At 43.5% G+C, this 22,649-nt stretch overlaps 1 protein-coding gene across 4 annotated transcripts in view; it reads left to right on the forward strand.

Moving 5' to 3' along the window:
- NEXMIF (neurite extension and migration factor) overlaps positions 1-22,649 on the forward strand; it is a 167,735-nt gene that overhangs the window by 44,269 nt on the left and 100,817 nt on the right. Inside the window, exons 2-3 of one of the 4 annotated variants that reach the window (XM_029996413.1) lie at positions 2,400-2,477; positions 3,269-3,422. The exons of 1 other annotated variant lie outside the window; for it this stretch is intronic. The gene's annotated coding sequence lies outside the window, so the exon portion shown is untranslated. Of the gene's footprint in view, positions 1-2,399; positions 2,478-3,268; positions 3,423-21,240; positions 21,410-22,649 lie in introns of those variants that run through there. 2 more of the 4 variants (XM_041119028.1, XM_041119029.1) reach the window with 2 other exon arrangements.

Consider the following 22,649-nt stretch of genomic DNA (forward strand, 5'->3'; position numbering starts at 1 on the left):
GATCGTCAATTTTGTTATGCTCAGAGGCCACCTTACTTTCAGCCATGTGTTTAAGGGCCTGCTAATGACAGCTAAGCTCGTGAGTGCCACCTGGGGCCATGGTGGGCTCTGCTGGCCTGGAGATTTGTTTGCAGCTCATGCCCCTTTGTCTGGTCCCGGGGCTACAGACGTGAGGGGACATGGCTGATCTGTTGGGCTTTACCGCTAGCCAGTGTTTGAATAACCAAAACTGCTTAAACTAAGCCCCCCCAGCTGTAAGGTGGCTGGGGTGCCAGTTCTGCTCAGGTCATTGTGAACACGTAATATCAAAGAAACTCCATTTATTATATCTGTGGTACGTACAGCCCAGGATGGAGATAGCCAAGGTGGGTTGGCTATCCAACCGTCCTTGTATAGCCTTGAACCCAAGGCACGTATCTTTCCATGGCCTTGCTGTTGTACAGGGTAAGCATACCCTTTGCTAGCAGGCTTTGCGTGTCTGCTCGGGTCTCTGTTGACCAAGAATGACTTCGAATGTGCTAAACAGAGCCTCCAAAATGTACACGTGGTCAGGGCTTTGCTCTTGGGAAGAGGCAGACCCCTCCCCAGCCCGCAGTGGAGGAGCCGGGGTGGCCGTCTCTGGCAGTCAAACCTCACGCTGCTTTGATGCGTTGAGATGCCTTGGAGAAAGTCTCTGCTTTGGTAACTTTGGCCCAGTATGAGTATCTGAAGTCTGATGATTTGATGTTGGAATTGTTTGTGTTAAAAAGCTTGAAAGTGCCAGTCTTTGGCCTGTCTCTGAGTGGGAGGGCACACATCTCAGTCTGTGTCTTGTGGCTCAGGAACTGCAGCTGAAAAAAAAGAAAAAGGCATTTATGTGAATGGGAGGTGAGGACAGGGGAAGAAAGTTGTGTTATCCTTAAGACTTGCCTTATCTAAACAACCATAAACTCACGCAGACAACAAAACCCCTTTCACCTCTCAGGAATATTATCAGGGGTTGGAGGGCTTAGGAAATCATGTAGACAGTGACTCATTTAGATTAAAAAAAAAATAAAAAATGCCACCAATTAAAAAAATATAATTCTGATTTTTATTTTTAACCACTGTAACCATTAACTGCTACAGTCTCTTAAGGAGGTGAATGTCTGTACACTGCCAGGTTCCCAGTGCCTTGCCAGGGTAACCAAGTTTTTCCTCTGTTCCTAGAGGACATTCACATGCGATGATGAGGAAGGGTGGTGGGGGGAAGTGATTGTGACACCACAAAAACTTGGCAGGGAGATTTGGGTCAAATGTAGGATCTGAAAAATTATTCAAAAAAATTTTTGGTGGGACTTCAGTCGCGGATGTCCCCTTTCCCTACACTTTTCCACAGCCCCTGGTGCTTTGTGTGGGGTGATGCCCTGCGCTGCGCTTTGGCCACTTCAGGCCCGGCAGAAGTGCTCAGCTGGAAGGAACCGCTCTCTGGGTGCAGCGGCTGGCAGTCCCGCGCTGTCTCCAGAAGCCTTTCTCCCTGCCGCCGGGAGCATCCCCAGGAGGAAGCTTGCTCTGGGTGGGATCGTGCAAGCCCCTCTGGGGCTGTCTGTGGCTGCAATTCCCCAAATACCTGCAGCCGACCTGTGCCGCTGCTCCCCCTCCCCAAAGCACCACGTTTTAGCACAGATTTAATTCTCCAGTTCTGTGTTGTGCCTTGGCCTGTTTTCCGTGTTTCTCGTGTTTGACCAGTGTCACATGTTGCTGTGATGATGGTGCAGGTGCTGTAGAGACCACTTCCATGTCTGCTTGTTAGAAATGTTTTGGGTTTTTTTTACTTTTTAATGCACTAATGCAGAAGGAACGTATTTTTATATTTTTAGTTGATCATATTGCATGTTGCTTCTTTTAAATTAGGCACACTGAACATACCCCTACTTTAAAATCGGGAGCAGCAGTCAGTTTTGCATAATTTTGAAATCCTCTGGACACAAGTCACTTCAAAAAAAACCCACAACAAAACCAAAACCCCTACTATAAAAGTAAAATGGCAAATTGAGATACTAGACTACAAAAGTATTCTGAATAATTGGGGATTATCCTTTAATTTCTTGAATTGAGGAAGAACTAAATCTTTTCCTTTTTGTGCAAACTCTGTATTTCACCCATGATGATGATTGCTAGGACTGAGGATTAAATGCTGAGAATTTATTTTAAAAACTTTACTGTGGTACCTGTGGCACGAGCGTACATGGCGCTGTACGAAATCACAGAAATGCAGGTGGGAGCTGCTTTTGATGCTGGTTGGGAAGTCACAAGGAGGGCTTGGACTCCTTTGGCTGGGAGTTATCGTAAACTGGCCCTGGGAAATGCTGTGGAGTAGCAGGTTCTCAAACGAATTTAAACTTTTTTTTTGTTTTTTTTCCTTCTGAAATTTTGTGTAGCCCAGATGTATTGTGCAAGCTCAAGACGGTTTCGAGAAGCAAAGAATGGCCTATTCGGTGAACAGTCATTGATGAAAAGTGAGGTTACTTTTAATTTCTTGTACCATAAGTATTTCGTGTATTTTTCGTCCTTAATGGCATTCTGGCTCGTTATAGGAATTAAGCGCTGTGAGTTAAAATAACAAATCTGCACTATGCTTTGCTGGGTTTTAAATCAAAATGGCATTCTTTTTTCGTGAGCCCATAATCCTTTCTTTTATACAGTTTGATGCTAGCCAGCTCTTGCTTCCTGAGGCAGAACCATTAGATATAAAAAATATAATTGCTCTCTATATGAGTGCTTCTTTGTAGCCCATCCCTTTCATGTTTTGAGGCTGCAGCACTTTTATTTCTTTAAAAATATTCTATTAAGTTCTTCTGAATTGTGTATCCCAGCCTTCACAGGTAAGAGGTCAGCACTTTGTTGGGATACAGTGGAGAAGTGGAGGTTCATGGTTAGGATTTGCTTTCTGGTGTGGCAGTTCAGCTGGAAATAGTGAAATCCAGAGACAGGCGAGTATAATTATCCCATCAATGCCAGTTGGGAGTTAATTAATCTATAGTTCCCCACCTGGCATCCAAAGTGGAAACTGTTTTGGGTGAGGGAGAGAATAGTAATGGCTTATCTTGCACTTGTTTGAGTGTGAGAGGTCTGGAATACACAGATGTTGAAATATATACGTCACATTTGTTAATGTACTACAGGAGTGTTGCTTTGCCTCATTCCACACCTAAATATGTGGAGGTGTCTTATTTGTATGGACAGTGTTTTAAAATCCCAGGTTGTCTTTTTTTCTTGCTTCTTTTCATTCTGTATCTGTAATTAAAAGCACTGCAGAGACCTGCAAAGTACACCCCCCCGCCCATCCTTCTGTCCCCTGGGAATTGCGGTGTCACTGGATGGGGAGAGGCAGAAGACGGAAAGATGTAGGAAGTTCAGCTGACCTGTTCTGGAGACCAGCAATTGCTTCTCACTTTCTGAAGGTTAGAATTACAAAAGCCCAAATACATAGACATTTCCTTTAATAATACAAACCCGTTTTCTCTAGTCTGCCAGAATTCAGAGCGTCTGGTGGTTTCCATGGAGAAGTATATTTCTTACAAGGCCCAGCTATTTTTGCAGACTATTTTGTAATGTATTTGAACTTGCAGTCTTGTGCCATTTCTGTTCTCCTGCTCCCTGAGCAGTGCAGGGAAATACTGACAAATTTCTGTTAAGCTCTGGGGAAGGAGCAGGCCAAGGGCCTATATCATCGATGGTTTTGAGGGTCAAGACACTGGTTTTGTGCTGTCCCCCAGTTTTATCGTATTTTGAAGGAGAGTCCCATGCGAGTGGGAGAGGTGAAGCTTCTCCTGCCTTGCAGCACCAAAAGAATGCCACTAAGACCTCATGAAGCATTGCTTTGGAAAAGGTAATTTTGCTGCTGCTGTAAAGTTGAGTAGCTTGTTCTGAATTTTACCTGGACTGAGTTTAAGCTGGTTTTTAATTGACAGCTAGGCTTTCTCCAATTTTGTAAAAATATATAAAGTTTTGTCTAACAAACGCTATTTCTTCTTCCTTAATTGTCTAATTAGAACTTAAGCTGCGCTACTGGTGCAGAGCTCCTTCACTGCTTTCTTCGTGTGGCTGCAAGAAGAGAAACCTCAGAAAGACGTGACTAGACAACATACTCTTTTTGGAGCACGTCTCCTATTGCTTCGGTGTTGTCCACTACAAGTTTAATTACTGTGTGAGAAATACTTTTCTCAAGTGGAGCCAAAATCTAGGATTTAAGCCAAAGTAAATTAACAGTTCTCAGAAAACCTGGAGTCCCAAAGCCAAGAATTTCAAGGCTTTTAGGCATCTCTCTGTTATTGGCAGGCATCTCGTGATGTCATGTGGTAGAACAAATGGACACCAAAAAGCTGAAGTCAACATTGTGCCAGTTTAGCAGGGAAGATTAAAACCAATTTAATTTAGGGAGGCCAAACTGGAAATAATGATTATACACAGAAACGGTGGGGTTATTTCATAAGCCATATCCGTTCTTTTCCATTACTGGCAGATTTCCAACCTTCATTCTTGGTTTCCTAAATTTGCACTCTAGTTTTTCTTTTTTTATATAGGGGGCAGAGGGACTGCTTATTTGTGAAGTTGTATTTGACTAATTGTATTTCCAAATGTGTTAAATGTAGTATTCTCTCCTTTTCTTTTTCTTTTTTTCATAAATTGCTATACTACTCAGTCCAAACATTGAATTTTGCATAAAATAACCAGCATTCAAGAACTAAGCAGGAAGGTTCTACTGGTTGATGGAGTAAGGTTGACACAGACATTTTCTTCTGAAGAAAATTGATGATGCTTAATTTTACCTTGTGTGTGCAATCAGGAGGACTGTGTATGTCTAATTCAGTGCAGAGCAGGTAATAAGAGTTCCTCTTTGTGTCTGATTCTTGCAACACAAAGCCCTCAGGAAGGGAGCTCTGGCGTGGCTCAGGCTGTGATTGTTGCTTTCTCTAAGGTGGCCAGATCAGATCCTCCAGAGCTGCTAACTTGGATGTTGTTGGGTGTCGGGGAAGCAGGAGACCTGGTTTCTACATATTTGGGAGCCCGTGAGAGCTGCTGGGAGCTGTGTGGGTCTTTTTTTTGCTGTTACATTGGTAATCTTCGTGAAGGGGCCAAACGCAGCAGCACTGGAAGCTCCCCTCCGTTGGCCCTGCTCTGGGTTGGCACCTAGACCTCAGCCAGCTCCTCCTCGCCGACCATGGTCTCGCTGGCAGCGCAGCCCCAAGGGGACCGAGGGGTGTGGGGCTTCTCTGCTGCCGCTGAGCATCCTTTCCTCCTCCCCAGCATCTCCCGTGTCTGATTAGTTGTCACCTGCCACGGCTTTGCTGGTTAATACTTGCATTGTGTTCTGCGCTAAAGATATACTGTGACTAAAAACGCTTCGGAGGTTATACACATCTGCTATGCCTCGTTGTCATCAGACGGTAGTAGAGATGCCGAGGCTGGTTAGCGTACTTCCCTGCATCGGCCTGGGCACCAAGCAGAGACACCTGGCTACGTTTGATTTGTATTTCTGTGCAAGGTGTGCGGCCACTGCACGCGTCTGGCTGTGCTTCTCATTCTGTCCTTGGTCCGTGTGGTGATGTGAGCCTGGTGTGTGCGCGCATGCGTGGCCTTCCGGTAATAATAATTTAACAAAAAGGGGAATTCTGTCTCTAAACTTGTTTGTTGAAGTCTCTATCCAGTTTAAGCGCTCAAGGAAGGGAATGCTGAAAGCAAAGCAAGTCCTGCTATATCAGCTTTGCCCCCTGGGGCAGGGAGGGAGTCACCCAGCAGGTGGATGGGACGGTAGCGTGCTGTACCAGCCCTGCCTGGGCTGGCAGATGCTCCAGGTCTCACTGTGTGGGAGAGGTTGTGGTAATATTTTGACTTCTCCACCAGCAGCACCTCTGCTGCCATCCCCGGCGTGTGCACGCACATCAGAGCTCCACAGGTTACTGCAGCTGGTGGCCAAATGGTGTAGTGTGCTGAGAGTGAGGAGAGGAGGCACCGTGCGATACTGGAACAAAGAAAGCAGGTAGCTTTGTGTTTGGTCAAGACTAAGAAAGAAAACATTCGCTCTATTTTTTTATTTATTTTTTTGTACAGATAAATTATTCAGTATGTGTATGTGTGTTGTCACAAAATGCCTTTGCTCATGCGGGAAAGCAAGAGGGACTGAGAAGAGTCCCCATAAAGTGGACATGTGTGCCTGTATATATGTATACCTAATAACATAAAAGATGCTGCTGAAGGAGTTTGCTGGGTGTAGCTGCGACAGAATCCACAGAGGAAAGAGAAATTATGTATTACAACCAATGTGAGTGACTGAATTCCTTGTTTTGATGTTTACTGTGGGTGTCAAGGATGTATAAATGCAAACAGCACATTCATGAATTATTTTGGGTTGCTAGTAGGTTTCTGAAGAAAATAATTTGTAATGAGCTTTATTTATGCACTAGGAATAAAGATGGGATTAGGAGAATATTGAACTGTAAATGCACTGGTGATTTTTGGCTTTTGTGCATAGCACAGAGAATCTCATCATCTATCTCCGCTCTGATCTTGAATATGCAGAGCTGGCTGTGCCTTTTATGCAGCAGCTATTTTAGTTTGCAGCAGTCTGGCCCTGAGTCTATAAGGCGTGCTCGTTGCAGAGTAGGCAACGTACCTCCCTGGGCCTCTCCCTGTGGTCCTGCTGCTGGCTCTGAAGCTTTGCCGTGCTTTGTTAGCATACCGTGACCCAGATAGTTCCTTCTCTGCCTTTGTTGGTGCTCAGCTCTCTAACTAGTGTTCTGGTCGCATGGCCTGATTTACCTACTTCTGGGCTGTGGATGTGGTCATGCATGTGGTTTTAGTCTCCAGCTTCTTCAAGGCTGGAAGAGATCTTGCAGGTGAGGAGGACAACTGCCATGTGTGAAGGCTGGGCTGCAGAGGGGATTGAGCCAGAAGCTCCTGAGGCAACTCCAACACGAGGAGTCTGGTTTGGCAGGAGAAGGAGATACCATACCTGGAGATTTTGCTTTCCAGGTCTCCTGCTGGGATTAGAGTGCTGTGAAGATCCAGCAATGACTTGCCAAGGCTACCCAGAGTCTTTCACTTGCCACGTCGTTTTAAGGATGTGGTTTTTAGAGAAATGGAAAGGCTCACGTGCGCTGTCAAGGACAGTCTTGATGTATGTGAAGAATGCTTCTATCTGAGGTGATTTACCATATGAAAAACCTGAAAATATGCTTTAGCACCTCTAGAATAGCGTGCATCCACACGTTACGTGTGGCCAGTGTTCACATGGGGCATGGGCTAATTTGCTGAAATCTTAGCGTAGCCTGTATATAGGTCCCCATATTGACGAGCCCTTGTGTTGCTGCGAAGGAAGGCTGAATCAAATAATCTTTGGAGTTGTGTTAGATTAAGAAGTTTGCTCTTCACTGTTTCATTTTAACAGGACTGCTGAACACCCTTCAGTGATTAGTATATTGGTGCCATGGCATGCATAGTGTTGAGAGCACTTAGAGCCGCAATCTCAATTTCACACAGGTGCAGACAGCAAATATTTTTCCTTAGCAATTTCAGGCTCATACACTTAAAAGGAATGTAGATATGTTTTTCATTTGGGTGTTTATATGCGCCATGCATACTGTTTTTGCGAGTGCTGGGGTCAGTGGCAAGCCATGTGTTTTGGGCTGACCCGTTGTATTGCTTGACATGATCTGAACCAGTTGTGTTCATATAAATCAGGTTCACTGAGGAAGCAGCTTCTTAAACTCTACCCATACCCTTGACCATTAAATGTGAGGTGTTTTGAATGAATCTGATTCAGGAGGTTTGGTGTTGGTTTCTCCTGGCTGGTGTAATCTTCCCAGTTCTGATATTACCAGTGACATTCTCAGAGCAGCATGGATGTTGTTGTTGGGTTTTTTGTTGTTGCTGTTTTTTTTTTTTTTTGTTGTTGGTTTGTTGTTGGTTTTGGTTGGGGTTTTTTTAATGAGCTAATTCTTTAGCTTGAAGGTCTGCTTCATCTTATTTAGCCTTTTAGATTTTGCAAAACAGCCTTGCCCCCTTGTTGGGCTGCCTGGAACTGTACCTTCACTTTAATTTAGTCACCTTGAAAGGGGACTGCCAAAAACAAAGGCAGGATCCAGTGATACGGATCAGCTTACACCAAATCAGCATTGTTGCCTGAGAATATCTCTTGCAGTGAGAGAAGCTTGAAACCTGCAGGGTGTCTTTTTATGAAAAAAGCAAAATATATACTTATTTGTATGCATAGACCACCTAGGGGAGTTTCTTTTGAATTTTGCACTGTTTTAAACACTCATTGATGTGAGTGCTTATTGCAGAAGCAAGGACAAATAAGATGTACAGTAGCTGAAGGGCCATTTTTGTCTGGAGGTGCACAGGAGCGGAGTAAACAAGATTCATTAGAATAACAGGAAGGAGGAATAACTGCGGGGACATGTCACCTGCCAGCGCAGTGGTCCAGGACCTCAGAAGTCGGAGCAGCTTTGCCTTACACCTTTTAATACATGACAAATCTGCTTCTGTAAGGTGCTTCCTGAGCTACGTAGAATAGAGATTATATGTGGGGGGTAAGTATGAGTTTATAAATATTTGTGTATTTCTTTATTAGAAGATTACTATCTGATAGTTGCTCTTTGTCCTCCATCCCCTCATTGAAGTCCAGCTCTAGGATGTTACTTGCCAATCCTTTCGCAGGCAGCTAATAACAGTTCCTTCTAGGATTGGCTAACCTTCTTGATGTTGGACAGGCAGGGCAAGGCACAGCTGTCCAGCCAGTGTCTTGCTGCGTTGACTTTTGGGGTGGGGGAATTGCTGTTTCTTTGTGATGTTCACAAGAGCCCCTAAAACGTGATCAGAACCGAGGAAAATATTTAAATCTGGACTCTGATACATTTTATTGTAGAGAAAGTACATACTTTATAGCTTTCGTGCAGTTTTGTGTCTCCAATTGTGCAGTGTAAGAGTATAATTGTTTTACTTGAGTCTCGTAGGGAGGTGATGTAGAGTTACAAGAATTTCTGAAGAAGAGGTATTCGGTGTAACTTCTAGAAATGAGATGGGAGGTACCTGGGGTCCTTCTAGGACCTACTAGGACCTTGGGCCACTTAATTTTATTTTGTCGGTGCTAGTGCAGTAAAATGTAAAACTTTGGCAGAATTTTTTATCTCAAAGGCTCACGGGGCGTTGTAGGGTTTCTGTGCCCAGCACACTGAATTGAAGCCGTCTCTAGGGTGGATTGTAACAAGCTTTTAAGACTTGAGCGGTAGCTCAAAAGTCATTTGATATATTCAAAAGCAGCAGGAGGAAATGTTAGTTCAGCAAATTATGGCCACTAATGTGGTGTGAAAAGGTCACTCTAACCCACCCAAATCTAACAGCACTGCTTAACAGCTTGGCAGGGATACTGCCAAGGTAACCTGAAAGTTTTGGTAAAATATATGAATAGTCTTTTAAAAAAATATTGTAAGAGCTGAGAGGTTGCTGTGTGCCTAGATGCCTTCCCTAACCATGCATTTGAGTTCGAGTTTTATTATCTTTCAGTGCAGATTTCGGCTAATGAGTTTAAGAGCAGCTGTAAGCTTTACCCGCAGGTGGAAGCCTTCCTTCCCTACGCCCTCCCCTCCTCTCTTGGGAAGTCATTCAGAGTCTCAGATTTTAAAACAATTCTTCTTAAAGATGGTTGAGAGCAATGCTGCCGTGGTGTGGGATGGTTTTGCTTTTACGCTGAGGGGGAGGCTTGTAGGCTGGATATATCTTTATATCAGCTAGCAGTCAGTGTTGGCATAACTTGCTTCCAGGCATTATTTCAGCCTTTTCTTCTCCCCCTCTGTGCCCTTTCCCAAGGCCCCTGTAGGGAAGATGGCCCGACACCATTAACTCAGGCTGCTTAGCCGGAGTAGGTCCTGGGTCTGCATTCCTTGCCCTGAAGTTGTCTGGAGAAAAACGTGCTTCCAGGAGTAACGCCAAACCTTGTAGGCAGCAGCTGTTGATTCGGAGTGTCTGCGGGCATACAGGGATGGGAAATGCGGCAGTGAGGTGCCAGATGTGCTGCAGCAAGGATGATCTGCTCTTGTGGCTATCAGATGCTTTAGAGGATGGTTCTTTGAATTGTTGTGAAAGGTTTGATTGTTTTTGTTGTTTTTTAAATGGCCTCAATCACCACGGTTTGTAGAATTGATTCCTTGCTGCCTTTTCCCCAGAAGGTACCATTACACGTGAATAGACCTTTCAAATTCAGCTCCATTGAAAATAATGGAATTAGTCTGTGCTGTTGTTCCCATTAAGGAAATCAATCTTGTTTTGAAAACCCCTGTGCTTTTGAGAAGAGCAGAACCTGACAGAAGGATGTACCTTTCTGCTGGGCAGAATCCCCCTGGAGACATCTGCTCTTGGTGGGCATCCCTTGACGTTTGCTTTCCTGTTTGGGGGAGATTTGCTGTGATTTTGGAACTGGCATTTCCTTCAGTAGTTTTATGCTGTTGCTTTTGTTAGTTTTTCATGTTGATCTCTTTCCACTCTTCCTTTATCTTTTATGACATTTATGTCAGGTCATGGACAAATAGTTATGTACTCCACGGTTTTATTTTTGGTAGTGCTATCCTCACTGAGCATAACTAGCAGACTGTATTTCAAAATTGTCTCCTGCTTTTCCTCTGCCAGAACTGTTAACTGCTCCTCTCTGTTCATTCAGAAGAGCTTATTACTGCTGTTGGGTCTTCGATGGCCTCTTTCCAGAGCTTCTTAGTTTTTTTAGAGCCAATTCTTTGCTTTCCCTTGTTGGACACTGAGTCGTTGGGATGTCCTCGATGATTTGTTGACTAGAGGCTGTGGATCCACGGAAGCCATGGATTTCTTCTTGACAATCCTGAGTAATGCAATATTGTGTTGGCTGCTTTGCTTTTCTTATTTCCCTATCTGTTCTGCTATATTTTTATATATTAAAAATATACATATATAAAATAAACAAGGAAGTTTCTGTAGAAAATAAATCATTGTTGAGAGAGGGTAAAATGACACTGGATTGGCAGCTTTACAGAAGGTATGATGCCTTTGATTGATTAGTTGTCAAAGAAATGTAATGTACTAAACATGATGAAGATTAAGGATGTTAAGATGGTTAAAATTCAAGTTGCATAAGTGTTTGGTGTTATGTTTAGAGCCTCTTCCAGAATTCTAATTTTCAAAATGCAAAGTATTTGTTTTATGCTATTCCTTAGAAGCCCTCTAGATGTTTTGTAAAATTTGAGTTCTTAAAAAAAAAACCAAACCAGCAACAAACAAAACCCAGTCTCAAAGTATTTAGTATTCACATTTTATGAATTAGGTAGAGAGGCATTATTTTTTTATGATTAATAGTGAGCTTCTGAGATGCATTAGACACTATTTACAGAAACTGAGCACCAGAAATAATAGTAGCATTATCCTGAACCTCGTAATTACTCTCAGAGTCCGATTTTACATTGTATCTATGTTCAAGAAATAATAGCAGCATATTTTCCAGCAAATGATTATTTAGGTATTTACATAGATACATGTACAGCAGGAGAAAATATTATTTAAACTAAACTGCCTTTTGAGGGGACTAGGATTTTTTTTTTTTTCCCCCCTTTTTCTCTTTCTTTTGTAACCACACCCTCTTCTCCCAGTGTCTCATTCCTCCGTCTAGGAGGCAGGAGTTCACAGAAACAAATACCTGGGCTTTGTATGGAATCCCTGCTGGAGTCCTCCTCAACGCTCTGCATAAGTAACCTTTCAGAGCCTTTTATTGCTCTTATCTCCCTATGGGGGGGATGCCTGGTTTGGCCTACATCCGCTCCATTTCCCCTCTTTCTAACTGCTAATAAATCCTAGTTTACTTAAGAAAGCGGAACAGAAAGGAGGAGCCTGCGGACAACCCCAGAGGTTGCTCAGTCCCCTGGGAGATCCTGCCTCCGTTTGCATACTGCAGGGAGCCATCAGGTCTACCTCTGCGGGAGAACATTCCTTACTTGCCCCGGGTGATGTGCAGAGCTAACCGTCTCACCCCTCTCTTCCCTTAGGTGAGGCTCCACTCGCTCGCCTCCACTTTTGTGGCCAGTTCTCATCTTGCCAGTTGTCTTTCTAACAAGAGCCCTCCTTGAGCTTGCGCTGTCGACTTCCATTGCTCCTTTCCCAAGTACTCAAATAAACATCTTGCTTTCTCTCCTGGGGAGACTTCTTTCCATATCTGCACAGATACGGCAGTATCTTTCTTAATCATCTCCTTCGCCGTGATGCTGAAGAGGCGAAAAAAATGAAATGCCCCAAACCTGACAACAGTTAAGCTGGTGACAAATGACTGTCATATTGACCAGTGTAGTCTGCTTGTTTCTATTCCCCTTTCCCTTAAGCAGCGATATAAAGTTGGACTGTGAGCTGTTTGAAATTATCTCTCTGTTCTGTGCTTGCATGGCACTGGTAGCTGAGACTCGCAGTCATCACCGCCACGAGCTGCACTTCTAGGGAAGACTGAGGAACGCGTTTTCAGATGTGTTGGAAGGTGATAGGGACCCTCAGGCTTGTCTGACCATGGTAATTTGTCAAAAACCGCAACCTTTGTTGAGACTTTGCTTTTGAAAACTGCCTTGTGTTAGCAAAGGTGAGGTGATGAGAGCCCATGTTTTCCTTGCAAAGACAAACTGAGAAGTTTTAGGCAAGAATTTTGTTGTTAGGCCCTGCTAATGCAACAGGTTTTGTAACATCCACGGACACTTCTTGATGTGAAAACACGCAAGGTGAACTTTAAATTTGCATTTACTGTAGCTGTATTTTGCTGTTCTCTTCCGTGTGTGGAAGGGAACGAGGCTTTTCCTGCAAAACACCCAGCAGCCCCATCTCAGGTACTTCATGTGCTGCAGACCTTACGCGCAGGGACTGCATGGAGAGGGTAACCCTGGAGGAGAAGGTTGGCTGTGGGCGGAGGAGCCTGTCCACGGGTCCTGCTCCCAGCTGTGTCACCGACTGCCAGGAATCCACCTCTTTTTTCTGTCTGTTGCCTTTAAAGTTTTTTTGGATGTTGATTGTCTCTTTTGCTCGTGCGGTGGACCCTAGCTGACACCCAAGCCCTTCTGCACTACCTAAGCGTGCTCTGCCCACGCGGTCAGCCGTAGCGATGGCCCTTCACCATCGTGCTGGGGCAGAATGAGCCGACTTCTGCATCTGCTACTGCTTCAGCGTGCAATTCGTAGGCAGTTCTTAGCACTGCCGTGGTGGAAGTGGCATCAGGGCAATGAAAAGCTCATCTTGCATGTTGGTGTCTAGGCTGAGTTTGTCAAGTCCTCGTGAAGAGGAAAGGGGCTTCGTGACTTGCAAGCAGAGTGGACTTGAGATGAAAGTCACTAATCTACAATAAATGGGAAGCTCCAAGGTATCATTTTTAGAACTGCATTTCAGAGTATGGCAGCTCTTTAAACTGATTTCAGTAATGAATAATTAAAGCATAAAATACAAGAACAGTAAATATTTCATTAAAATACTAAACAGAAACTACAAAATCTGTTGAAGACAAAGGAAGCTTTATTTTTTCTTGTCTTGTCCGTCCCCCCCTCCCCGCTTCTCTTTATCGTCCTACGTGGAGAACCCTGGTCTGGGCAGAAGGAAGCAGGGGGAGGTGCAGCTGTCAAACCACTGCCGGAGATTAGAAATTCCTCCTTACTTATTCACCACTCTCTTCTGAATCGTCCTTCATAGATTAATTTGTGGGTATAATGATTCAGATAATATCACATGTATTCCTTGCCTGGAAATGTTTGTGGACCTTGTAAACACAACAGGCTAGGAAGCTTTATAGCTGTTCTATTGAGAAAAAAAATGTGTTCAAGCTCCAGTCAGAAGTTATGTGTTCAATAGTAGTTAATTAGTGGCTAAAACAGGAATATATGGAGTTCCATTGTGTATTTGCTATTAAAATTAATAAAACCTTCACAGAAAATGGCTGATTAAGAAATTGAATGATACTAGATAGTAAATAAAAAAAATAAAGCAAGTCCATAGAGTAATTTTTCCCAATTCCCTGCCTTACACCCCCCTCCCCCTTGCCCCCCCGCCATGTTATGGACTTCTACAAAATGTAAGATTATTTAGGGTCTCTATAGTTAGAAGTCAAATTAGATATTGGTCGAGGCTGTGTTTATTAATCAAGACTAGTAATTACAAAGTGCTGTTCATTTCCAAGAGGTATTCAAGCAATCCTCGCTAAAGCCCAGCAAGAATGAATAAATAATATGTATAACTGGTAGACAGAGAATGAGCATTCAAGGTTGATGAAGATCTAATTTCCATTTAAAAATGAAACCAAATCTAATCTGAGGAATTAGAAGCAATAAGAATGATGCGTTAAAGGGTACTTACAGGCAGTGTCGATCTCTCTTCTGCACTGAAGTCTCCCAGGCCCCCAGGTCAGGGGGACCTGCCTCGTACCTGATCAGATGATGGCAGAAGCAGATCTGAATGTCATTGCTGACATGGGCTCTTTGTCCATGACAACCTTCCCTGTGAGGTACTCTTCCCTAATCACTGGTTTTCTTCGATTCGAACAGAAGACCCTAAGTGATTACATAGTCATCACTCTGCCATCCCTCCCAAGGATCAGTGTGGGTAATGCGCACTGGGCCAGGTTACCACAAGACCAAAATCCTGAGGTTGTTTCTGATCTTTTTTTCCCATGATTATACTGAGTGTTGACCAAAGGTGTTCACTGATAACTGCTTGATTAGTCACTGTGGCTCCAATGTCAGAGGTCACTCGGGATTAAATTTAATAAAAGACTTGGCTGCTGCAGCATCGTATTTTTTAAGTACTTGGGTCCCTGAATGAAGCCCCAAAATCTGAGTTAAATAGAGTGCATAGAAGAGTTTAACACTGGACAAGGTGGTTATTTAAGTAGTAGTAGTTAAGTAGTAGTAGTAGTAGTAGTAGTAGTAGTAGTAGTAGTAGTAGTAATAATAATAATAATAATAATAATAATAATAATAATAATAATAATAAGTGAAACCAACAGAGCTGAATGTGAATGTGAAATCCTGTTGGTCTCTGACCGCTTGGCACTGGGAGCCTGTAGGACCTTCCAGAGTTGCCCAGGCAGGAGGGGACCAAGGGGACAATTCTTTTTTTATATACAGAGGAATGAGAGGCACAGAGTTGGAGAGATGCAGAGGGAAGCTTAGGGCTCAACAGCATAGGGAAAGTGGCTGTGGGCCACTGAGTGCCTGCAGATTTAGGGGGCTGCTACACATGTAGGCTTTTTGGATCGGATTTGTATGCCTGAGGTCTGCCCAAGCCCTCTTCTAGGCACTAAGTCCCACTCTGTGTTCAGCCTCTTAAACTGAGCGCTTAAGTTGCTCCTTCAGAGAAGTCACAAGGGAGCTCTGAATATTGGCTGATGCTTGTCAAGCATTTGAAGATTAAATATGCTGTGTGTGTGAACAAGTTTTTGCTTTTCTTGTATTGAACTTGGATACCAAGGTGATGAGCATGGTATAAATAACTTGAGAGAGAAATGCTGAGCATAATAATTTTTATTGATCTCAAAAGCTAAAAGACCTTTCTGCAACTTTCTGCTTTTTTGGTGTCTGATTTTTTTGTCCGTATAGTAGTGCAATTATCTTTTCAGCAGAAGAATTGGGAAGAGGAGAATATAATTTTAGTAAAACTGTAATTCCTGAAATAATAGTTAATTTCTTCCAGTTGTTTCGTTTAAGGTGAAAACAAATGGTGAATAGCTTTAGGTGGGATTAACACATTGCACATGTTTTCAGCACTCATTGGCTCTGCAGGAACAGTGGTTTACAGGCTAATGCTTTGTTTTATTTATGATAAACCTCTGCTTAGAAGACCTTTTAGAGCTTGGTTTGTTTTTTTTTTTAAAAAGCTGACATTATTAAAAAAAAAAGCAGTATAAAAACAATGGACCCTTATCCTTGAGATAAGCTTTTATAAATGTGATTTTTTTTTTCCCCCTAAACAAATAAAAACCCCTAATTGTAAAGGATTGCAGCTTTCAGATAGCAGTGGTATGATTTAATTTGCCACTTGCTATCATTATCTGAGTCACTTCTAGGGAAGAAAATATGGAGAGTACTTCTGTTAGATATGCTGCAGGAAGACTGATACTTCTCTGTTGCAGTATGGTAGCAGTATCTTGAAGGGTTTGTTCCTGATACATTAAGAACATGTAAGCCCTTTCAATTTAAGGTATGTGAACAGTCCTACAGTTATTAGTCCTTTTGCTAATTTTTTTATTCTTTTTTTTTGTTTTTATTTTAATCTGTCACTATCTCTGAAGTGTGAACCAGTTTTTGAAACGTTTTGAACTGGCTTGACTAAATGGTCTTTCCTTTATGCAGTCTTTTGATTACCTGAAATATAATATTACAAAGCTATTCCCACTCTGCCATGAGAAATGGTCAGGGTTGGATTGCCTGTGAACAGTTTGGCGATGTAGCCCCACGTGGGATGGAAATACAGGCTTACTAAGGAGGTTCCCATTAAGTATCTTACAAATACTGATGGATAGTTTGATGCTACTCATCGAGACACTTTGTCTTGTGCGGGGAAAGCAATTGTTGAGCACCTGTGCTTGAATTCCTTTCAACACAGTTGTGTCTCAGCTCTGCCCGAGGCAAGCAAATGATGCTCCACGGCTTGACAAGGCCCTGTCCCGGAGGGATGGAGCTGGGTGAGTGAACTGACAGAGGTTCTGGTTCACAAAATGGGCTGGAATTATTAATTCTGGTAGCGGGGGTGTGAAATACAGAATTCCTGTTTCCGTGGAGAAAGAGGAGGCCACCATGCTGAGCAAGCACTTGTCCCTTCAGAGCTGGCTCCAGAAGGAGCAATGCATTTTCATTTTTTTCTTCTTGTTTTTTTTTGTATATGCTCAAAATATTTAAATGTTGCACGTGGGGAAAAGAACCAACCCCACCAAAAAACACAATTTAAACATTAATTATTAGTGCTGAGAGTATTTTGAGTCATTTTTGTATTCAATCGGCTGTAATTAAATACTCAGTGAACACAAAATTAGGTCATATATTATGTAAATAGGATGAGACATCCACTAGCTCTAGCAACAAATGCTTTGGAGTCCTTAAGGGTACAATCCACGATTGGACTCTTGGAGCCTAATTGGTTCTGTCTGACCCTGATTTCATTCTCTGTCACATGCCCACCTGAATGCGGAGCAAATACAGAGGAGAGCGCAGGGTGAGACCCATGGTAGGTCATCTGCTGCCTCCAGCTGTGGCCGGCGAAGCCTCCCCCTTGCCTGATGTTCTCAGCCAGTTTGAGATGAGTTCTCCGGGGGGGAGGACTTTCTCCTTGCCCCCAGTGGACCTCTCTTCTCTGCTGTGGTCCAGCCATGTGACTTGAGTGCATCCTTTACACATGGGCAGAATGAATTTAGGTGTATTAAAAAAAAAAATTAATAGATGCTTAACCATTACGCTGAGTGAGGCTTGGAGCACTCGGCGCTGCCCAGGATCATGCCCTGTATTCTCTTAACATGACACTTGATAACTTCTGTTTTAGCATTCATAATTACAAATGCCAAATCTGATTTTGCTCCCTTTGAGGATAGTGGGAGCACTAACAGGTCCATTATTATTAGTCAGAACAATTATGTAGCTCTTAAAGAAAGGGAGAAAAAAAAAAATCAAACTGTTGGATTCTGCTTTCTTGTGACAGGGACTTGCCTGCTGTGGGTCCATGCTGTGTGAAGCAGTGTTTCATGGCAGTCTGAAGTTGTTTCATCCTCATGTCCTCCACTCATTGCAGTCTTTGTTCCCATCTCCAGAAGTGGCTCTCGAGGAGCACCACCATCCTGTCCCATTCCTTTCTCCCCAGCTCTCCGAGTTCTCACTTTTAAATCTAAATAGGAGCCTTTGCATGTATGAGGCACGTGGAGAAGAACAAGAGCATGTTAGGAGGTGCTGGTGGCTGAGCAGGGAAGCAAGAAGGAAAAATTACAGGTAGCTATCTTCTTAACCTTTCCTGGTCCTCCACCACCCATTTGTTTCCCATTCTACCCTATTTTGTTTCCTAGTGAAAGAGGCTGCAGTTCAGAGCTGAACTAGGGGATGATGCATCAAATATTCTGTTTGAGTCCTTCAGGTATTAGTTTTCTAGAGCGTGTGCGGTTCAGTGCTGCTTGTATTCTTCAGGTGATGGAAGAAATAGATTTTAGTCCATTGTATGTTGAGGTTTTTTTTTTCTCTAGCCTCCCTCCTTCTTCTGCACCCCTCCCCACCCCAACCAAAGTACATTTATTTTACAGAATTTCTTTCCTTAGCCCACAACTGATTCCTCATAGACCCCTGACAAAAAGCAGGGTAGGTTTAAATCAGTAAGAAGAGATCAGTCTTGTCACTGGGAGGGAGGGTAATCCATGGGTAGGTGTGGCGGGAACTGTGCTGCTCTCGAACCCTAACATGGGGGATCAGAACTAGTCTGTAAAAGAGAAATCAATGAGAATATTACTGTAAGGGAGTTGGCATGTGATTTTTATACCTAGGTAGCTTTTTTCCTAAGTCACCATGAGATCAGAAGATAGTTGCCTGTATGAGAGCTGGTCTGTGCACCTTGAATTAATGTGGCTGGAGTCACAAGGAAAGGACTGCAGCGCTGGGGCTCTCAGCAGCCGAGCACATGCCGGGAAGCGGGCTTGCAGCATCAGGCGCTTCTCTCACCTCTCGTAGCTCTGAATGGCAAATTATACAGTTGCCTCCCTTGGTTTGGCTTGCCATTGTTACCTCTGGAATTGGAATATGATACCTGGCGTGTGCAGTCCAATATTTAGAGGCGGCTCAGCTGTGATAAACCTACGTGGACCTTTAAGGTTGGTTGATGTATTGCAAAGGTGGGCAACTTCTAGGAGCTGGTGGGTGTGATCCTGGGAATGGGATGTTAGTTACTGTTTGCTTTTGGTAATAATGCTGGGAAAAAATGAGTCAGACTGGACACGCTGAAGACCTGATATTTCACTTTCAAACTTCCTTCTAGCTGCGTGGGTCAGGCTTGACTGCTTTCAGCTTCGTACAGTCAGAAGGCATGGATTTGGCTTATCAAGCAGTGCTGGGCTTGCTAAGTGGTTGGCAGACATTATAGAAAAGCGAGATGCTATTCATGCTGCAGTGGATAAGAAGTTGGAAAGCATTGGTTTAAGATTGCAAGAGGCTGAGAGGAAAATTGAAGTCATGGAGATAACGATCGTTGGACCTAATGCTGCTCTTGCTGAGAATGCCAAAGGCCAGGTTGTAAGGCGTGCAGAAGTCCAGTTGATGATCTGGAAAATAAGTGCAGATTGAGTATGATCATCTTGGTGGGAGAATCTTGTGAATATATTGACGGAGAAGCAAAGAGATTCATGCGCTTGTTGCAGGGTGCTGGTCGAGCTGCATAAATGCTAGGTGAAATTTTTTAAGAAGTGCTTCAGTATGCTGTAAGGGCATCATGTTCATGAAATACCAAGCTACTAAGCAGTGACTTCCCGGGACAATAAATCAGTGAATATTATTAAATGACACAGTGACTTGAAACTGCTCTGTATGTTGCAACTCCAACAAAAAAAAAAAATCTATGTTTTTTCACTAAGTGTTGGGGAATCGTTCAGTCTAAAATCTCAGGAGGTAATTTTAATGCTCTGTGACTTCTGTGTGTCATTCAGATTTGGCTTTTTCTCATATATCCTAAAAAAAAAAAGTTTAAAATTGCTCTCACTGAAAAGCATCTAGGGTACTCTGCCTTCTTATTGCCAACAGGTTATCATTTAATAAAACACTTTATATACAAATTGGTAGAGAGAGACATCTGGACTACAGTTGGTACCTACATTTTTTCTTTCTTTCCTTTTTTAAAGAGAAAGAATGAGATTTTAGGTTAAACTGTTTTTACCAACTGCATTATGCGCCAATAGGTAGTGAATAGATAACATCTTCTCAGTTGTACGCACAATCAGATTTTATCCTCCAGCAACAAAGATTTTGTGTGCAGCTGCTGACAGAAGATTTTATTTGCCTGACAAAGGCCTCTGTGGACAGAGAAATTTTTCCCCATTGACAAGAGTGGTCCTTCAGCACATTTTTTGACTGCCTTCCTTCAGAATTATTCCCTCTTGAAGGTCCACTGATTTCCTCCAACCCATTAAACATGCTCTACTAAAAAAAAATAATTATATATAATATAAAAATGACCATCCTGACCTTTTCCTCCACATTTCTGCAGTTGCCTTGACCCGCTTTCCTCTCCCTGGGACACCAGTGATGTGTCCCACTGCCCGAGGCTGGGAGGGAGTTGGAAGGGCAGATACAGTGCTATTCTGGGTTGTGCCTACTTGTGGTTATAGGCTTGCTTGGGGAGGGCTATAAAAAGGGGTAAGTGGATTAACCCTTCATTTTTCTGTATTATGCTTTTGTGCCAGATTGTGTGCCCTGATATTGGTCATTCCGTGCAAAAGTGCTGTGGGTATTGCTGTCCGGCGTGTTTGCATCAGGTTCCTTTCCTTTGCAAGAAAGCAAGGAATTGCTTCGTTGTTTGCAAAGGCAGTTATGCACAATAAAAGCATGTTGTGTTAATTGGTCCCATCCTCTCAGATTGCTTGGGATTTCAAACTTTGTTTTCCTAATATGAAAATGTATAGATGCTGGAAGTTTTCCTTTGGCCTGGGGCTTTCTGTAGTAGAAGAGAATTTGGAAACCAAGGATTATATTTAGCCAAAGGATAATTTAACATAATGCAAGGTCTGACCATGTAAAAGATTTAAACCTTTCCTGATCCAGACTTCTTATGTTTTTCTTTTCCCTGAAATCCCCATAAAGTGGATGGAGTTTATTGCTTACAGGGTCTGGTCTCTGTGACACCTCTGCATGCACAACCCAGGGCCAGTTCTTGGTGGGGGGGGGGGTGTCTGTGTCGGAGTAATCCTTCTCTATTTACTCCAGCATTGAAAGCAGTCAGCAGTGTCTCTGTGCTGTTATTTATTAATATCTGTATTGTGGTCGTGCAGGGAAAGGGGGTGCACGGGCTGCTGGACCGGCTCCTCTCCTGGCCGGGGAGATGCTTTGGGCTGCAGAAGTGTCCGTGGCATTTTCCATGAGCTGGTTGGTGAGACCCTCGCTGTTTTTTGCGGACTCGTGCTCGGCTGTGTGGGGAACTGGACAGCCTGGCAAAACAGCCGGGAGATGGGGAGGAACAGAGGAGGAAAAGGAAACAGGGCAATTATCTCAAAAAGGACAAAACGTTTGTTGTGCTAAAAATACGCAGCCACATTGCTGATACTACATTTCACGGCGGTGGCACTGAGCTATTTCAAGATGATGAATGGGAGGGGCAGCGATACTGCTTGGAGAAATACGGTGGCCAAAAGCGTGCCGAGGGTCCGTGGAGAACAGTGGACGTGGTGAGCATCTGCAAGGTGGGGTCTGACCCGGCAGCGTGCTGGGGCTGTGGCACCCCAGGGAAGACAGCCTTGTCTGCCTGGGGTGGGATTTCAGCAATGGTAGTTACCCCAGGTTTTTGAGGGGCTCAGCAGATGTTGTTTTGCCAGGGAAACATGAAGAGAGTTCAAGGACATGCGGTGCACAGAGGTGCACATCATCCCGCATCTGTGGGATGCTGCTCCTTGGCAGGCGTCTGCCGAGAGCCTGTAAATTCAAAACAGAGGCATGTAGCGTGCAAGGGCTGAGCATGTAGGCTGGTGTCCAGCCTCGGAGTACTTTTTGTTTTCGAGCAGCTGTTTGCAGGACCAAAGGGGTGGTGGGGGGAACATACCATGTGGCTACCCACCTCCTGGCCTGCGCTTCATTGTCTGCTTCAAAAGCTTTGCTTGCCAGGAAAGTTTGCTATCTTTCTGCTACGTGTGACTTGTGGTTTAACTCCTCTGCTTTTCTGTGCTGTACCAACAGGCGTAGGAATGCATTTCTATGTGCCGCTTAAAATGTAGATGATCTTTTTGATTACCTGTGAGATCGCTTAGGAAATTTCTGTGCTTTGTTGTATTGCACATGCTCCTAATACATTTACAAGCAAGCCACACACTGGGACAAAACTAGGTCACGGGTAGACTTCTTACTGGACAGATGTTTAATTTTCCTAATTCACCCCCTATATTAAGTAACATAATTGTGATTTTAGGGGTAGCTGAATCTTGCTGACCATAGCTAATTTTTATTGTGGGTCCATCAGAAGGTTGAATTTTGGAGGCACAAAATGAGAGGTTTTTTGTACATGGGAGAAAGTGGGATATTTTGTCTTTGACTCTCAGTGGGAGGTCACAGCCTTTTGTGCTGGCAGCTCTGAAACCAGCACAAACTGGGGTGATTAGCTCCCTTTTCTAATGAGTACACAAAGCTGATTGTGAATGAGCCAGTGGGTTCATTGTGCAACCTTGGCCTGCATTTAATCCTTTATGTGAGACCCCCTTTTACACAGGGACAGCAATTGGAATCCAATTTACACTGGGCTCGGCATTAAATCTCCTTATGCTGGCGATACTACTAATCAATGAAATTGAAATTCAATTGCCGTTAGGAGTCTCTTCCCTTCAGTTATGCCACTCGCTTTCTGCTACGCTGCGCGTTTTAAGAGAGATGAAGCCCTTAAGTGGGAAACACTTTGTCTTCCTAATACAAGAATAAACAATGTCTCGCTTCTTG

The sequence above is a fragment of the Aquila chrysaetos genome, chromosome 21 (genome assembly GCF_900496995.4).
Source record: "Aquila chrysaetos chrysaetos chromosome 21, bAquChr1.4, whole genome shotgun sequence".
In the NCBI taxonomy this organism is placed as follows: Eukaryota; Metazoa; Chordata; class Aves; order Accipitriformes; family Accipitridae; genus Aquila; species Aquila chrysaetos.